Raw genomic sequence first — 16,812 nt, forward strand, 5'->3', positions numbered from 1 at the left:
TATAAATCCAATATTCACTCTGCTCTTAGTGTCCGCCATCTGTCCATGTAGCTGCTAAATGATCCACAATTTGGAAACTACATTGATGAGAGCGGTGAGAGAGAATCGATACAGTAAAGTTGTGCGGCAAAAACAAACAAAACAATGAGCTGAAAGATAGTAAAATGTTCAAACGAGCCGAGGACAGTTGCAGAATCGGTGATAAATCTTTGTCAGTGTTTGCAGACCCCATGAAATATCAACATCCTTAATGTGTTGTAATTCCCGCTCAATGTTGGAATCCTATGTAACATAATGAGGGGTTCGTATTTCTATTATTTCTACATATTGTAACTCTAACATAAAAGCCTATACAATCCTTTTAATGTCCTTTTCTCATATTGTGAATATTTACCTGGATTTTAAAGTACCAGAGTCTAACATTAAATGTCCACCTGTGTATACACACAAAGACACACACACACACACACACACACACACTTGTTACTCTACAGGGGTTTGGCTGCTATTGATTGTCGGCATTGTTGATATTCACCACCACAGCAGCAGCCTCGATATACTGTAGTCGCTGTAGCTTATTGGTGGGGGAAGGACTTGGGGTGGGGGGGCGAGGGGTGGGGGGCAGGCAGGCAGGCTGGCAGACCGGCTGAGAAACATGGCGAGAATGACCCAGGTCGAAGGAAGAAGAGGAAAAATGAGAGCAATATAAATGGAGGGACAATGTTTCTCCTGCTCTGCTGTAAGAAAGGCTTAGTGGGAATGATTACTGGTGAAAGCGAAATTGGCAATCTGCCCTTTCTTGTCTTTCTGTGGCTCTGGTTTTTGTGCCCAATCCTCCCCCTCCTGTCGCATCTCTCTCTCTCTCTTTTACTATCTCAATCTACTTCCCTCTATAGCTCTGTCTCTCTCCTTCACTCCCCTTTTACACCTCTCCCCTCTTGCTTTTTGTTTTTATCTCTCAGTTTTATTTCTGTCTTTCCCTCTTCACTCTCTGCTTAGTTTCTGTCATTCTCTCTCCGACCTCCACGCCCTGATTTTGCTCATTTGGTTCTCGTCTTCTCCCTCCTGAGTATGTTGACACTTGGCCAGTTACATTTGAAAACACTTGTTCTCATCTCAGTTTTCACCCTTTGGCTCCCTTACATTGAGCTTTTTGAAAGGCGTCTTCGGAGAGGATGAATATGAACATGTTGGCCTGGTGAACATGGAAGGGGGTGTGATGCAGGGAAATTAAAGCTACCCGTAAAAAAACAATGCTTATGTCTATATGTGTATCTCTGAGCTGCAGTCAGGGCCGGAGGCATTATGTTTTCAGCTTGTCTGTCCATCCACATGTATGTACGTCCCATTCTTGTGAACGTGATAAAGTAACACGTAACCCAACACCTTGCGGTCATTTCTTATAATTTGGCACAAACATTCACTTGGATTCAAGGATGAACTGATTAGAATTTGGTGGTCAAAGGGTCAAAGGTCAAGGTCACTGTGACCCCACAAATCACGTATTTGGCCATAACTCACAAATTGATATGCTGATTATGACACAAATAAACACAAATGTGTAATGGGATAAAATGATGAAGTGATGATATTTTCTATCCAAAACATCAAAGACGTTACATCATAATGTTCTGCAAAACCACTGTGGCTGTGTCCGAAATCACTGGTGGTGATTCTACTTTTGTTGAATATTGTAAATCATGCAATCCAAAATCCATGTCTGCTTCCTTGTCGTCTTCCTCCTTTTTTTTGGCGGCACATTGCTGGGCTTCTTTACGTTTTGCTGCCACCACATATGGAAGAGTGGAATATTGTGAAAGTGTCATTAATGTTTATTGTGTCTCAGTTTTGTTTGCCATGAAAATGAAACACAGGGTGCTCTTTAAGAAGACTGCTCTCTGTCGCCTCTAAACAACTCTATAATCGACCAGTTTAAATCTCAAAATATTTCATTAGTCACTACAGATGTTGCCATTAAGCTGCACATACAGTATGTTTATTTGATCAGACGTCATTAAATAATCATTTGTTTTACCTCTCAGCGCAGTTGCTGCTTAAAACATTTAGGATCGGGTTAGAGTTCCGTTCTCTGAGAACAGAAACAGAAAACATATGTAGGTGAAAACACCCAGGTGATCACAGAGAACAGGATGTGGCAGAGCAGAGGTTTAACATTCTGAGTAACTGGGCAAAGTCTGCACCACTCCTTATGTTGGCTGTGACGCACTGTTTTGTTATTTGGCTACTGAAGTAGATTAGTTTAGGAACTTGAGTGTGTGAGAAAAACTCAAAACAATATCATTTTCACACAGGAATGTAAATATGTTGTGGTCATTGTTTTTTCTTTTTCTGATTTCTTCCTGTTTTAATTTCTTCTCTTTCCTCGCCGTCTCTACACCAGATTAATCCTGTGCTCTCTCTCTCTTTCTCTTCAGTCTCTCAACCTGCTCTCCGTTTTCTATCTTGTTTTTTTTCACCGTTTCTCTGTGAACTCACTCCATCTCTGGCTGACCTTATTGCTACAGTGTGGGGCAGGTTGAGTCATGTTTATTTCAGTGGCTGTCTGTACCTGGGACCTTACCACACACCTCTGTCTCTCCTCATTCCTCTTCTTCCTTCCATTTAAATCTCTCTTTATGGCTGACATCGTTCGTTTTGTCTGCCCTGCCCTCCCTCCCTCTCTTTCTCCTTTTAGCTTGACACTGATATAGCTCTTTGCATTCTCGCTTTTAATCTCCGGTCTTGCTCTCTGCGAGGAGCCAGATTCTACAATCCACATGCTGGTTCCAAAGAAATCTTAAAACTATCTAAATCTGAGGCTTTTTAAAGCTGGTATGAGTCTTACACACCATGTGCAGTTTTGAGGGGAAGAGGTTGCTTTATTTCATAGTTTAATGAGTAGATGTGGAGACTGCATGACGCTGCTGGTTGAAAAGGTGGGAAGAAGTACAGTGCAAATAAGCTTGACCTCTGAGGGAGGATAACAAACCATATTTGTTTTTCAGATCATCATGTTTGTTCTTAGTTTGACTTTCCTTTTACTGAGAGACAGTGAGTCAGGATTTCACTTTGGTATTTCCCAAACTCTCCACACCTGCTCTGTCTGCTGATGAAGATCTGAAGGTTTCATGGTGTGACCCAAAGAAGCCTCAGCAAGCTAGATCTCTAGTTTTTCAGCTACCTGACCAAACAAGTTGTCACTTTCACCTCAACAATGAATTCTTAACTGTCTTTTCTAGGGCTACAACAAATGTTTTTTTTCATCATCTATTTTTTTTTTCTACCTGTAATCAATTTATTGTTTAGTCAGTAAAATATCTCAGAGCTTATAAGGGTTTTGTGGTGGACTGGCCGTCACTTAAGGAAGGCAGCGGCCACTGAGACAAACAACCAACAGGAAGAAACGGCATCTAAACTTTGCACATTAAACACAGCCATGTTTATAGCATTGAGGAGCAGTGTGGATTCCCCATCTCCCCAGGACAAACACAAACTGACATCCACCCAGTGTATAAACATGTACAGTTTACCCGTTATTTCAAAAAAGCATATGACCTTTCATAACCCCAAATATAACCAAACTCCTTCCCAATCTGCCCCCCCTCTCCTCAGTCCACTTGGTTTGCCCAGAGGGGGGGTGGGGTGTCTCTCAGCCACAGACAGAGTATGAACCACAGGTGATCGGTGAGTATACGCATTAGTGCCGATCTACCCGTCACGTACTTTTAATGAAAATCGGCTGATCAATCGGGGCATCCCGACCGGAAATGTATCATAATGCATATAATCAAGATAATGCATCAATCAACTAAATATGATCCATCTTTAGCCAATTAGTACATTAAAAAGAATCACAGGAATATTTAAGCGTGGATGTCTGAGTGTCTGAGTGCATGTAATGTTTGTGTTTGGGGACGTGGGTGTGGGAATTATGCTCCTGTTTAGTGAAGGGATGCTTGCAGCTCCATCACTGGGCTCAAGGTCTTCAACAGACCCAAATCCAATTAAGAAATTCAATATATGTCATTGTTGATTAATTAATTTCATTATTATTTTTTTGTTACAAATTTTTCTGTCATGTTGTTGACTGACCAAAACCGCCTTATTGGCTGTTGTAGCTTCAGAGCAGTCATGAGTCAGTAAAGATAGCAGTGGCCACAGTTTTTCTGGGTTCCTTGGTTTCTTTTTTAAGATTTAAAATTCAGCTCTGGCTTTCAACCCCCCCCCCCCCCCAATTTTGGATTCCTGAAACCTGCAGATACCAAGGATGTGTTCAGTGAGTAAGTTGGACATCGGAGTGTTTGTATTTAAATGTCAGTGGTGCCCGTTTGCACTACAAATACTCATATTTTCATTACTGCTGGTGTGTGTGTGTGTGTGTGTGGTGTGTGTGTGTGTGTGTGTGTGTGCGTGTGTGTGTGTGTGTGTGTGTCACTTTCTGGTGTTGTTTGATGTACAAAATGTGATGTTTCATTATAGAACATCGGAAGCCGACACTTCATTCTCACCAACTTTAACTCTGCTTTCTTTCTATTATTCTGTTTTCCTTCTCGCTATTTATCTGTCTCTCTCTCTCTCTCTCTCTCTCTCTCTCTCTCTCTCTCTCTGTTTAAGTTTAACTTTAAGTTCCTGTTCTCTTGCTCTCCTTCCTCCTGAAGTCTCTTTGATTTCACATGTTCTCTCATGTGCTTTGTAAGTCTGCTCCTCTATCAGAGCCTCCTCTTTCTCCTCAGTCAACTAGCCATGACCTGTCACACACCCACACACACACACTCACAAAACACTAAGAGATTCCTTCAACCAGACACACACACAAAATGACTGAAAAATAGGTGGTTAAAAAAAAACAACAAAAAAAAACACACGCACAGAAGACAAAAAGATAAAGGCACACACAAACACAAAGTGGAACATATACATAACTGCACTCGAGAAGCAGACACACAACCAGACACAGAAACAGCCACCTAATCGCACATTTACATGCAGGCAGATGTACACACAGGAGAATGGCTTGACAATCTGTTTCCTAGCCTCATTTTCTCTTTCATTCTCTCTCTCTCTCTCTCTCTCTCTCTCTCTCTCTCTCTCTCTCTCTCTCTCTCTCTCTCTCTCTCTCTCTCACTGTCTCTCTCTCTCTCTCTCTGTCTATCTCTTGCTCACTCACTCAATTTGGTTCGATTTACCATCCTGTCAGGCCCGCTGATGCCCTCATTTCAGGCCCGCTATGTAAATATTATTGTTGAATCTGAGATGAGATGCCGTTCCCTGGCGAATCTCCTGCTGCTGTTTCTCCCAACGATCTGTCATATAGGCCGACATATAATCTATCACCCTGACAAACTATACAACCCCCCCCACAGTCCCTCCACCCCCCATCTCTCTCCTTCTCTGGGTTCCAGCCAGGTGGGAGCGGATATATCAGCACCCAGCTAAGGCACTTGTAGGTTTCTTTGCTAAGGGATGGGAATCGAGAACCGGTTCCTGTTGAGAACCAACTCCTAGCTTCTCAGTTCCTTGTATGGATGCTGGTATGTTTTTTTTGTGCAATACAAAACAATGCACATCGCAAAACAATGTCAAAACTCATGCATCTACGCTGCAGGAAACTTGCAGCAAGACGCAGTTGTAGCAGAGAGAAAGAGATGGTCCAAAGCGTGGCTTCAGTTCATTTCAGTTCATTTCAAACGAGGGTGGAAACACCAGCAATATACTGAAACATCTTTCTACACAACATGAGCTTAACATCCAGGAATGCCCTGTATTTGACACTCTACGCATGAGTGCCACTGCTTCCTAACTGAGCAGCACGTCCGTTCCATGATCCGAGGATAAATATCCTATGTTATAATAACATTAGCGCCAGGCAGGCAGGCTTAGCAGATTTGTTCTTGGACTTAGAAATCCTAAATCAGCATTTCCCATGGATAAGCTTTACTTAGGTGGCCCACCCGTGTCGATTAGGACCCGCCCAGGTAGATAAAATCACTCGGTTTAAACTTAGGTAAAACTTACATTAAAATCTTATTTCACTCTTTTCAAGCTAACTCTTTTTTGGCCACACACCTGTCTGAGTAACTGAGGGACTGGGGACTGGAGGGTGCTTTGTTTGCAGCTCTTTAGCTAGTATCTGCATGTGAGATGTAAATCTGTAAATAACCTGACCCCCCCCCCCTCTAAACTGCATGAGTCCCTGCATGTGACATCGGTCACAAGCCACGCCACCCACTGCCACGAGTAAATTGTCAACCTGTGGGAAAGACTGTGGGGAATGAAAACAGCAGTTACAGTGGAGCTTTTGCACACCTGAGTCACATGCATGCCTTTCTCCTCCTCTGTTTCAGGGATAATAAAACATGTGTAGGCCTACTTTTTTTTCCCACACAGAAAAATTGATCATGAATCGTTCTGGGAATCAATAAAGAATTGGGCCTATAAGCAGAATCCATAAAATCTTAGACATTCTCATCCCTATTCCCTGCCCCTTATTTTGAAGTTTTCAATCTCTCCCCCCTCCTCCCCTCATCCCCAGAGGGCTCCCCTCGATCTGCTTTGTTTCTTTTTCTCTGTACATGATGTTTCAACACAATGATGAGCACTGGTGTGTGATTGTGTGCGTGTGTTTCTCCGTTGTGCGAAGCCTGGCGTCTGTGTTGAGCGTGTGAATGTCTGCAGCGATATGTTTTGGTTTTCTGTGGTGTTCTGTTTTGTACATAAGTGCCTGAAATGACTGTGTCTGTATTTCTGAGACGCAGATCGATGTTATAGCTGGTGTATAGTGATTGTGTGACTGCCGAGACAATACAAGCTGTCAGACATGTTTTTGACAAGTTCGTTATGTTTGTACTGTAAATATGAAGCTACAATCAGCTAGTTAGCTTAGTTATGTCGTGTCTGGTTTGTTAAAAAAATGACATTTAGCGGTTTCATGGGAGGTTGTGTGCTGGGAGCGGTAACTGTCAAATTACTAATAACGATAACAATTAAAGAAGTCGCTGCTTCCCGTTAAACACGTTTTTCACCGTAGTCTTTGTGTGGATTAAACAAATGAGACATAACTGAGATCATTTGTGAGCTTCAGAAATGCTGCTGGGCGGTCTCATTAGCTGTTTCAAGCCTTTGTGCTGAGCTAAGCTAAGCTAACCAGCTGCTGCAGCTTCATGTTCAGTGCATAAACCGGAGAGTGGTATCAATCTTCACTTAAAACTGAGAGTAATTGTAAATGTGTGTGTGTGTGTGCTCCATGTGGACCATTAAGAGAGAGGAGTACATTAAGATAATGTATCTCCTGACCTCATCTCTTTGTAGCTCAGCCCTGGCTGTGATCAATAACCTGCTGTGTGTGTGTGTGTGTGTGTGTGTGTGTGTGAGTGAGTGAGTGAGTGAATATGTATGTGTGTCAATAAGTCGGTTCCAAGCAGCTACGTGTGCGTGTCGCTGCTCGCCAGGTTGTTGTCATGCTAATCACAAACATGTTGTGTTGACGAGCAGAACTTGCCACTTGTTTTAATGAGGCCTGTCTGTTCAGCAGACGGCCACTCTGTTTGTTTTCTTAGTTTTCAATTAGGAGACAACACCTCAGGACTTTGAGGCATTCAAAGTCAAACACACACACACACACACACACACACACACACACACACACACTGCATGTATATGTTATTGAAAATATGCTTCTCTGTTTGAAATAAAAGGCTCAGATTACACTCTCTTCCTCTCTATCTGTATATGAATCTATATTGCGTGTGTATGTTGTCGCTGAGCGATTGCGTTCCTGTCTGCTATCAATCAGGGTCAACGCAGCGTGTACTAATTACAGTGTTGTATGATGATTTATGAACAAAGCAGCTGCAGCTTAGTCACAAACCCTTGCTGCTGCCACTGCCAAGCCTCTGGTTCTCACTGTCAAACACCACGTGTGTGTGTGTGTGTGTGTGTGTGTGTGTGTGTGTGTGTGTGTGTGTGTGTGTTTGTGTGTGTACCTCATTAGTATATAAGAAGTTTTTTCAACCCAATGATTAGATTTGCCTCTGCACGCAGAACAAAGCCACAAGAGGAGATAACATAAAATTAAAACAAACAGTTTTATTCTTCTGAGTTCTTGGTTGGCAAAATAAAGCAGATTGCTTCATCTGCACAAACACTGAATGGATAATGAGCAGTTTTCATTATTAAGAGGCAAAGTCGAAGTCAAAGGAGCGACTGTAATACTTGATCACAGTTAACAACACTTGGGGAAATTGCTGTCTTTAATTCATTGGGTTTGTTTGAGCATTAATTTTATTTTGTCAAATTAAAAAAAAATGAGTTAAGATTATTGTCTTTGAGAGTAAAGCATTACTAATTATACACTATGCCTTTTATAATGAACAGGTATAGCTGTCAATAATTGTACTGTGGCTTCAGTCCTTCTCATGAAGAATTAGACTTCAAACCATTTACAAGAAATGTGTTTTCATTGCTTTTCCCAGAGCTGATGAAGAAACTGAAGTTTAGCTTCTGTGTGTAAGAATGTATAATTCATACTGAACTCTGCTTTTATTCGATGAGAATGCAAACACTGAAATCTACACTTAAACAGGAAGTGTGTGAAGTGATGGTAGGACAGCAGGGTTATGTCTGCAGCAGCTTTAAGTTGAGCTTTGTGTGGCCATGTCATTGTGTGTAAATTTGACCAAAGTCACATTCTGTGTTTCAGAGTATATACTTCAGTCAGTGTACTCACATGTAATACCTTGTGTGTTCCTGTGTCATGTGACGTGGAAATTAGGCTGCCATCTGCGCCAACGACGTGTCCTTCAAACACGGTCGACGTTTTCATGTTTGAAAATTCGTTGATGGTCTCTCCCCTTCCGCTACCTAGCCAAAGTGGCGGTCGTTTAGGATGAGAAGTGTCCATTGTTTTACAAAATCTTTTTGGAACATTTTGAGTAGGACTGCACGATATGCAAAAAAAAAAAATCATATTATGATTATTTTGGCAGATATTGCGATTGGCAATTTCAGTTGAAAGAGCTATTTTTTCATTTCATTTTCACTGAAAAAAAATGTAAAAATGATGTGATTTTTGTTGGGTCTTGTACCAAACTTCATCTTAAATAGATCAAAAACAAACCTTCAGTAGCTGCATGTGTATTTGAAGTAATACTGGTAACACTGGTTTGCTTAATGCATCACCAAATGATCTACAGGGGTGATTTCATCTGTGTGTTCTCTACACTTAAAAGTCAATTTGTTGAAATCTCTTTAATGGACCAAAGGAAAAATGGAATGTATTCATTTTTTTAATCGACAGTGAGGAGTTCTTTATGGTTGAATTCGCCCACATGCTGAGACATAAACACAAGCATGTGTATGTGTATCGTCATGTTGAATAAAGGCCATCGTTCTTGCTCATGTCTGCTGAGAAGCTGTTTCAAACAAAGAAGAAAGTCCAAGAAACAGAATCATTGATCAAAAAGACCAAAAAGTTGCTCCAGCAAATGGGAAGCTGTTCTTACGTCTGCGTTTTGCCGAAGCTCTTCTTCACTGTTGTGTGTCACCCCTTCACGCCACAGGAGCCGACTTTGAGCTACAATAATAAGCATGTCTGCATGGTTTCACATTTATAGTTGCAGATTCTGTTTCATCAGTTGTCCATAGTCAGCACTACTGAAATGCATCAAAGTTATTCAATCTCTCCAACTCTTCTGAGTTGATTCCAGTGCTATATGAGTTCAGGTCAACATGTATTGGAGATGATTGTAACTATTGTTTGTTCTATATTTAAACACTGTGCTTCTGACTTGTTAGAATAGGATCTAAAACTAAGATGAGTTTGATTTGTTCCACTGTAAGGCTTTAATCTGGAGACAGAGTGGAAGGATTGAAGCTGCAAAGCAAAGCCTGTATAAAGCAACAGCAACAATAAGTTACTAAATCATTCACATGATCTTATTGTAGTTATGACTTAAATGGAGCTCTAATTTGAGTGTCATGTTGATTGGACCAAGTTAGACCAAGATAATATGATACTGTTTGAGATTTTAAGGATTCGGTTTGCCAGATAATTTTTAACATGTGTTAGGTTTATGACAGGAATCAGGAATGTGGATTTTACATCTGTGATTTGGGGAAATAAAAAAAAAAAAACTGTCAGAAAACAGAAGGCTGTATGCTGTGAGAGTATCATTTTAAAATCCAGTTTATGTACATTTCAGTTTTCCTGTTCTTAAGTTCAACCACTCTCACAGATCTCACAGTTGTTATTGCCAGCGTCTCTTTATCCACAATTTCACCACAATTTGGTGCTTTCATCGTTTTTCTTTTTGTTTCGTTTTGTTTTTCGCTGTATCTGGGCAAACTGCAGGATAAATGATCAAGTCAAATTGTGTTTTGATGCCACTTTTGGATCTTTGGGATGCTCACTAATCTTCAGGCCTGTTCCCAGTTTTAAAAGCTGCACTTGGAGCAGTTGTGGTTCTTTTTGCCAGCGTGAATGGGTTAAACATAGAGCGACACTACACTTAATCTGAAACTCTGTGATCATCAGACCTTTTCAGATTAAAGAAAAACAAGTACTGCAAATGTCATAGCAAATGCTATTGAAGGCCAAATTAACATTGTTCATTAAATTCAAAAAGTCAAAAACATGCCAGTAAATTTCTAACTTAAGCTTTCTGAAAATGCAAAACATATAATGAATCAAGTTCTTAATGGTGCTAAATGGCACCCAGGATGAATAATGGTCTTACTCTCTAACTGATGGTTCACAGTCCTTTTAATTTGAAACAGTCTTTGTACTGTAGTTCACTTTATGCACCGTGAACCGTAAGAGCTAACAGAAAGAGAAAACAAAAATAAAACAGTTCCATTTCATTATAACATTCAATTTTACATTTTAAACAGATCAGATTTTAGCTCAATAACAATCTCTGACAGATTGGTCAAATTCATCTTATTTAGTCAAATGAAATATTTAAATGTTCAGGTTTTCTGCAGTGAAGTAAAGAAAACATACACATGCTTGAGGATAAACAATAGCACATTAGCTAGCTGAAGCCTAATTTATAACCGTAAAACCAGCAGAACAAACAAAAACCAAAGTAAATATTTATAAAATGATTAAACATAGGGCTAACATATTATGAAATTATATTTGTCCAACCATACTTAAGGTAATTTACAATGCTACCTTTACTGTTTCACCATTGCACCACACAGTCCTCGAACTCACTGCTCAGTAAACACTGAATTAATGATATACAGATGAAAAACCATCAAGGAATCGAGGCAGAACTAAGTGTCCAGGTGACTATATTTTAATGTGTCCAGTTAGAATCTGCTTTATAGTAAATGCAGCTATTTAAAAACAGTTGAAACTGTGTCTGAAAACTTTCACTACAAAAAAATGTAGCCTGGTTTTAACCCGGAGGCTAAGACATTGTTTGACGTGCAAATCACAAATATAATGTTCACATATTTACTACTTTCATAATCTGAGCCTCCACTGTCTTTATGATGTTTTACATTACAGTTTTTATACCTCAGTGTGTTACCCATATTTCAATTTGGCACAATCTTTATCCCTAATATAGGTAAAATTGCTCATGTGGATAGTTGGGTGCCTACATAAATCTACCCTGTCGGCCTTGTGCAGAGGCTGTGTGAATATGAATGACACAATGGGTAATATGCTGTTGACATTGTTGGTATGAAATGAACAAATTGGTTCCTGCTTAGCATTTAGACATGCCATCTGCTTTTCTAAATAGTATCAGGCCATGCTCAATTGATTTCCATAGAGGCGAGATAGGGCCGCCAGTGCTCTAAGTGCACCAAAGGTTGTGTGTTAAGGCAGAGATTCTCATTACTTTGAATCCGGCGGCACGCGCATACAAGACCAAATATCACAATAAACCTAATTATCTGCTGCTTGGAAATGTCACACAAAACCTTGTTTGTTCATACAAGAGCAGGGGCAAAATTTAAAGAGCTTCCATCCTGAAAAGTGAATTGCAGCAGCTCTGAAGATGCTGTGGTAATTAAGTGTTGGGGCTTTTAAATGGACGAATTATCATATAAAATAGTTTTTGACCTTTATTTATTCAGAAAAGGTTGATTGAACATGGGTGTTTTTTTATTTATTTATTTTTATATCAAGAGTGAAAACACATTCACACCTGCAAGCCCCCCGACCACAGTGTGATAGTGTAATTATAATTGTGTGTATTGACTGTTCCCAGTATGAATGAACTTTACGAAAGCTGCAGGACTCAGAACATAAAGAACCGTTACGTTCACTCTTTATAGATGATTCAGTCTCTGGAAAAAGGGTAAATCAGAAAATAGATGGGGCATATGAAGAAACGCGATAACAAGATGCATCTGAAAAGTTTCCTCAATATTTACTTTTTCTCCTTGTAAATTCATAAAAAAATTATACAAATGAAAACCACCCGTTGGTGTAACTGTTCACAACAGAGATGAATGATTTAAACAAAATCCACTGGAGGAAACTGGAAAAAATATGATTTGGTAATAATTCTGACAAACTGACCCTTTAACTGACTTACAGTGATGCAGTTACAGCTACAGTAGCAATAACTCCCTGTTGGTCATCCTTCAATAAGACACAGCTTGTGATTTGAAAAGTTAAACTGTTTAAACTTGGGGTCTGACTAAAGCCGAGGTCTTTCCGTGCACCTCATGGCCGCTCCTAATTGACTTGAATGTTTGAAAGGCACTGGCAGTTTGACAAAAGCCTGCCCTGAACAATTACCATCAAATTACGTTTGAGCAAAGTACTGAACCCTCTGTAGCTGGGTGAAAGGAAGGTGTGGTTGCAGTGGGAAGCTAGCAGGTGCGAATGGGATTTGATTATATAAGAAAGCTCGGACGGAAAATGGACAAAGATGCACTTCAACCAGTTTTGTGTAGTAATTAAAGATGAATGATAAAGACGTTGTTTACTTTTCATTTGACCAAATCTCCAGCCTCCACTCACTGTAGCTGGGGAGGGGACATAATGGACAGGAGGTGCAGCAAAGCAACCCAGGCTATCAAACCCTGCCAGGCCGGTCTGACAGGTGGCCGCATATGTCATTCCTCCACAGATCCCTGGCTGTCGCAGGTGTGTTTGTTTTCTGCCAGATGACTGCCCTCTGGGGTGGAGATTTAATTGTCGCCTGGAACCTGAGTTGGCGCCGGTTGAGATAGTGTGGTGGAGCGGTGTGTTCATACGGGTCGATGAGCTCTGGCGTGGCTTCTGATAGGCACACGGAAACACTCACATGTACATACACACACTGATCTTTACATGTATCTCATATTAAACACGCACAAACACACACACACACAGATGCATATGGGACAACTTGGCACACACACACTCAGTGCTGGGAGGTGGTGACAGGTCAAAGAAGAGCCATTCATCACTCGGCTATGATCAGAGAGAGAGGAGTAATGGAGGGATAAAGAGATACAGGAGGAAGGAATAGAAAAAGTAGGGAAGGAAAAGATGGAGAGTCTTGGTAAAAGGAGGAGAAGTAAAAGAAGAGAAGAAAGATGGAGGAATTTAGATAGAAATGGGAGGTAGAAGAGCTGGAGGGAATGTGAAGGAGAAGACTGTATAGGAAAAGATGGAGGTGAGAGAAAGTGGAGGGGCCAGGTGAAGAAGCTTTAAATAGGCAGCGTGAATCATTGCCATGCTACATTATATTCACATGCTAATGAAGCACTGTAACACATGCACACACAGCTAAACAGCCCTGCTACATGAGTGTTGTCTCACTTTACAGTGAGGGACACAGTAAAGTGAGACAACACCCAGAGCTGTCGAAAGGAGGACTTACTTAATATAGTACATAAAGAAGCTAGTGTAGCTCTCACACACACACAAACAACAGCCCACAGCTTTTCTTTTTGCATCCTATTATTGTTGTTTTGTAGTGTTGGTGCAGATAAGGCAACGTCTAATAATGGAGAACTGATTCCTCGCAGGGACAAGCTTCGCCACTGCAACAGTTCATTGTTCATGCCAAGGCCGATCCCGTCGGCCAGGAAGCTAAACAGCCTTCCTTATTCACCAGGGAGCAGAAGATACAACTCAAAAGGGGAAAAAACACGAGATAATAGGGGAGAAAGAGATGGAGACAGAGGGGGAGAGATGAGTAAGATATTGAAGTTTCCTTGGTAATGAATCAAAATGAGCAAGGCAGTGATGGCGATGCTTTACTGGTGGGGTAGTGGAGGCTAAATGCCAAGATTCCCAGGGGAACACTCACTCCCTCTCTTTTTCAACAGCTTTGTGACAAAAAAAAAAAATAGAAATGAATCTGGTTACTCACTTTTTTTCTCCTCTTCCTCTAGCTTTGCATTTTGAGACAAAATAGCCTGTAGATTTCCTGACCTTTTCCTCCAGCGAGCTTATTATAAACTCTGAATAGAAGCTGCTTGCGCAGTAAGCAGGATTTTTCCTGCCAGTGCCACAATGAAGGACAAACATGATTATGAGTCATAAGGTTATGCTTTGTAGAGGAAACTGGTGGCACATTAAGATACTGAATAGGATACAATCGAACTCCAAGGCAAATGAACAACAGATGGTATTTAACCATTCGACCAGTCATGAGTAGCTTGCAACCATATGTATGTATATACCAAGCACTTTATTAGAACACCTGTGCATCTGCTTATTATCCAGTCAGTCAATCATGTGGCAGCAGTGCAATAAGTCATGTAGATACGTCCCGGATGAGGACACCGGACTGTACGAGTGCCACATCCCGGAGGCAGGCGTGGAGCAGAGAGTCCAGCTGACTGTCACAGGAAAACGTGTTGGAGTATCAGGACCAGATCCAGGACCAGCTCCTTCTGAACCACCAGCTGGTAACGCTGCAGTAACACTGACCCCCCCCCTCTCCTCACTCAGCTGTCTGTCCTGTCATTGTGCAGTTTGGGCTGGACACAGTTTCACACATGAACCGTGGAGCTTCAACAGAAACATCACACACCAACTGATGAAGGTTCTGCTCTAAAAACCAATAGAGCAGCAACATTCCTCTCAACTCAGATAACCAGAATTAACAACTGTTGCGAGCAGAAAAGCTCAGAATGATCAACACCTCCAACAGTGAGGTGGCAGCAGAAGACCACGTCAGGTTCCACTCCTGTCAGCCGACAACAGAAACCTGAGGCAGCAGTGGGAACAGCCTCACCTACACTGGAGAGCTGAAGACTGGAAAAACGTAGCCTGGACTTCTGCAGAGGCAGCAGATGATAGGGTCAGAATTTAGCTTAAACAGTATGAATCCATGCGCACCAAGTGCAATACCCGAATCACAGGAGGTGCAAATGTTTTGATAAAGGTAAAATGTGTCACAACATTGTTGTACATTATTAGCACCATACTGAATTGAATTGAATGTAATTGTTTATTAGTGTCCTGCACCTTATCTGGTGCCCAGCCCGAATGGGATTACAAGACACTTAACCTTACACTTCATGGCAACATAACAAATCATCACATACACTTTGAAAATGAATAACAAATAATCATATAAGTGTTGTGGTGCTACAGAGAGGCCACGGCCTACACATCATATTCTCCAGATGTAAAGGAACATGTTTGTTTGGTACAAGACTGAGATCGTGCAGCCCTAGCATGGACCCAACCTGCTTTGTGTCAACGGTCCAGGCTGGTGGTGGCGGTGTGATGGTGTGGGGAATATTTTCCTAATACCAGTCAATCATGCTGAATGTCAGTCTCAGTCTATCTGAGTATTGTTGCTGACCATGTTCATCCTTCATGGCCAGTTTGCCCTCTTCTAATGGCTCCTTCCAGCAGGATCATGCTCCATGTCACAAAGCTAAAGTTGTCTCAAACTGGTCTCATTAGCAGTCTCCCCAGTCTCCAGACCTGAATCCAGTAGAACACTGTTGGGATGTGGTACAACAGGAGATTGGCAGCATGAATTGACATGAGTTGATAAATGTGTAGAAATGATGTGATACATCTTGTGGAATCAATGCCGCAAAGAACTGAGGCTGTTCTGAGAGCAAAGGGAGGCTCTGCCCTGAATTAGTATGGTGTTCCTAATGTTCTCCATGGGAAACAGTTTGAACTGATTCTAATCTACTAACCTTTTCTATGGACTCACTTATATTAATGAATTAAATTGAGCATTTGCAAAAATGTAGCTGTTGTAATGGTAGCTATGTATTGGCAATTTTTAAAAACAAAATATGTCTTTTAGCAGATTTTTGTGTCATTTCAGGCTTGGTGGCCTTTTGTACATTTCTAATAACTATTTTAACCATAGTCCACCAACTGGCACTTGAAAAATGTTACCTTGCTGCATGCGTAGCACCTCAGGCTGCTCCATAATGGCGTTTTTCACTGTTTTAAGGAATGATAGATGAACCCATCGACTGCTGAGGAGTGCGCGTGGGGGCGTGGGGGGGGGGGGGGGGGGGGAGCCTTGGTGATGCACTACATCAAAAGAGGAGAATTTTCTCAGCTGCCTGAGTCGAGCTGAGAGGTCTCCGGTGTCATATTGTGAAAAATGCCGTCCGACACTAGACGCTTCATACCTCACTTTGCTGCCATTTTCCACTACTTTATCTGCCGGCTACACCTCGGCGGCGCTGAGCACGTACGACGTAACGCGCACTTCATCAGCGAGGTCGGTTGTGGATTGTGATGGAACTCTGTTTCTCTGTCGCTATTCAGTTGAGGGATTCAGTGTGGGTGACCCTTCATACACTTTCAAGTAGCACTTCATTGACATTTGGTCCTTTTCAGAGAGGATTTATGAGGGGGGGGGGGTTGCT

General features: G+C 41.4%; 1 protein-coding gene across 2 annotated transcripts in view; it reads left to right on the forward strand.

Annotated features, from left to right (window-relative positions):
• Positions 1-16,812, forward strand: part of pvrl2l (PVR cell adhesion molecule related 2 like) — a 285,499-nt gene that overhangs the window by 20,937 nt on the left and 247,750 nt on the right. The gene's annotated exons all lie outside the window — the stretch shown is intronic.

The sequence above is a fragment of the Seriola aureovittata genome, chromosome 16 (assembly GCF_021018895.1).
Source record: "Seriola aureovittata isolate HTS-2021-v1 ecotype China chromosome 16, ASM2101889v1, whole genome shotgun sequence".
NCBI classification, from domain to species: Eukaryota; Metazoa; Chordata; class Actinopteri; order Carangiformes; family Carangidae; genus Seriola; species Seriola aureovittata.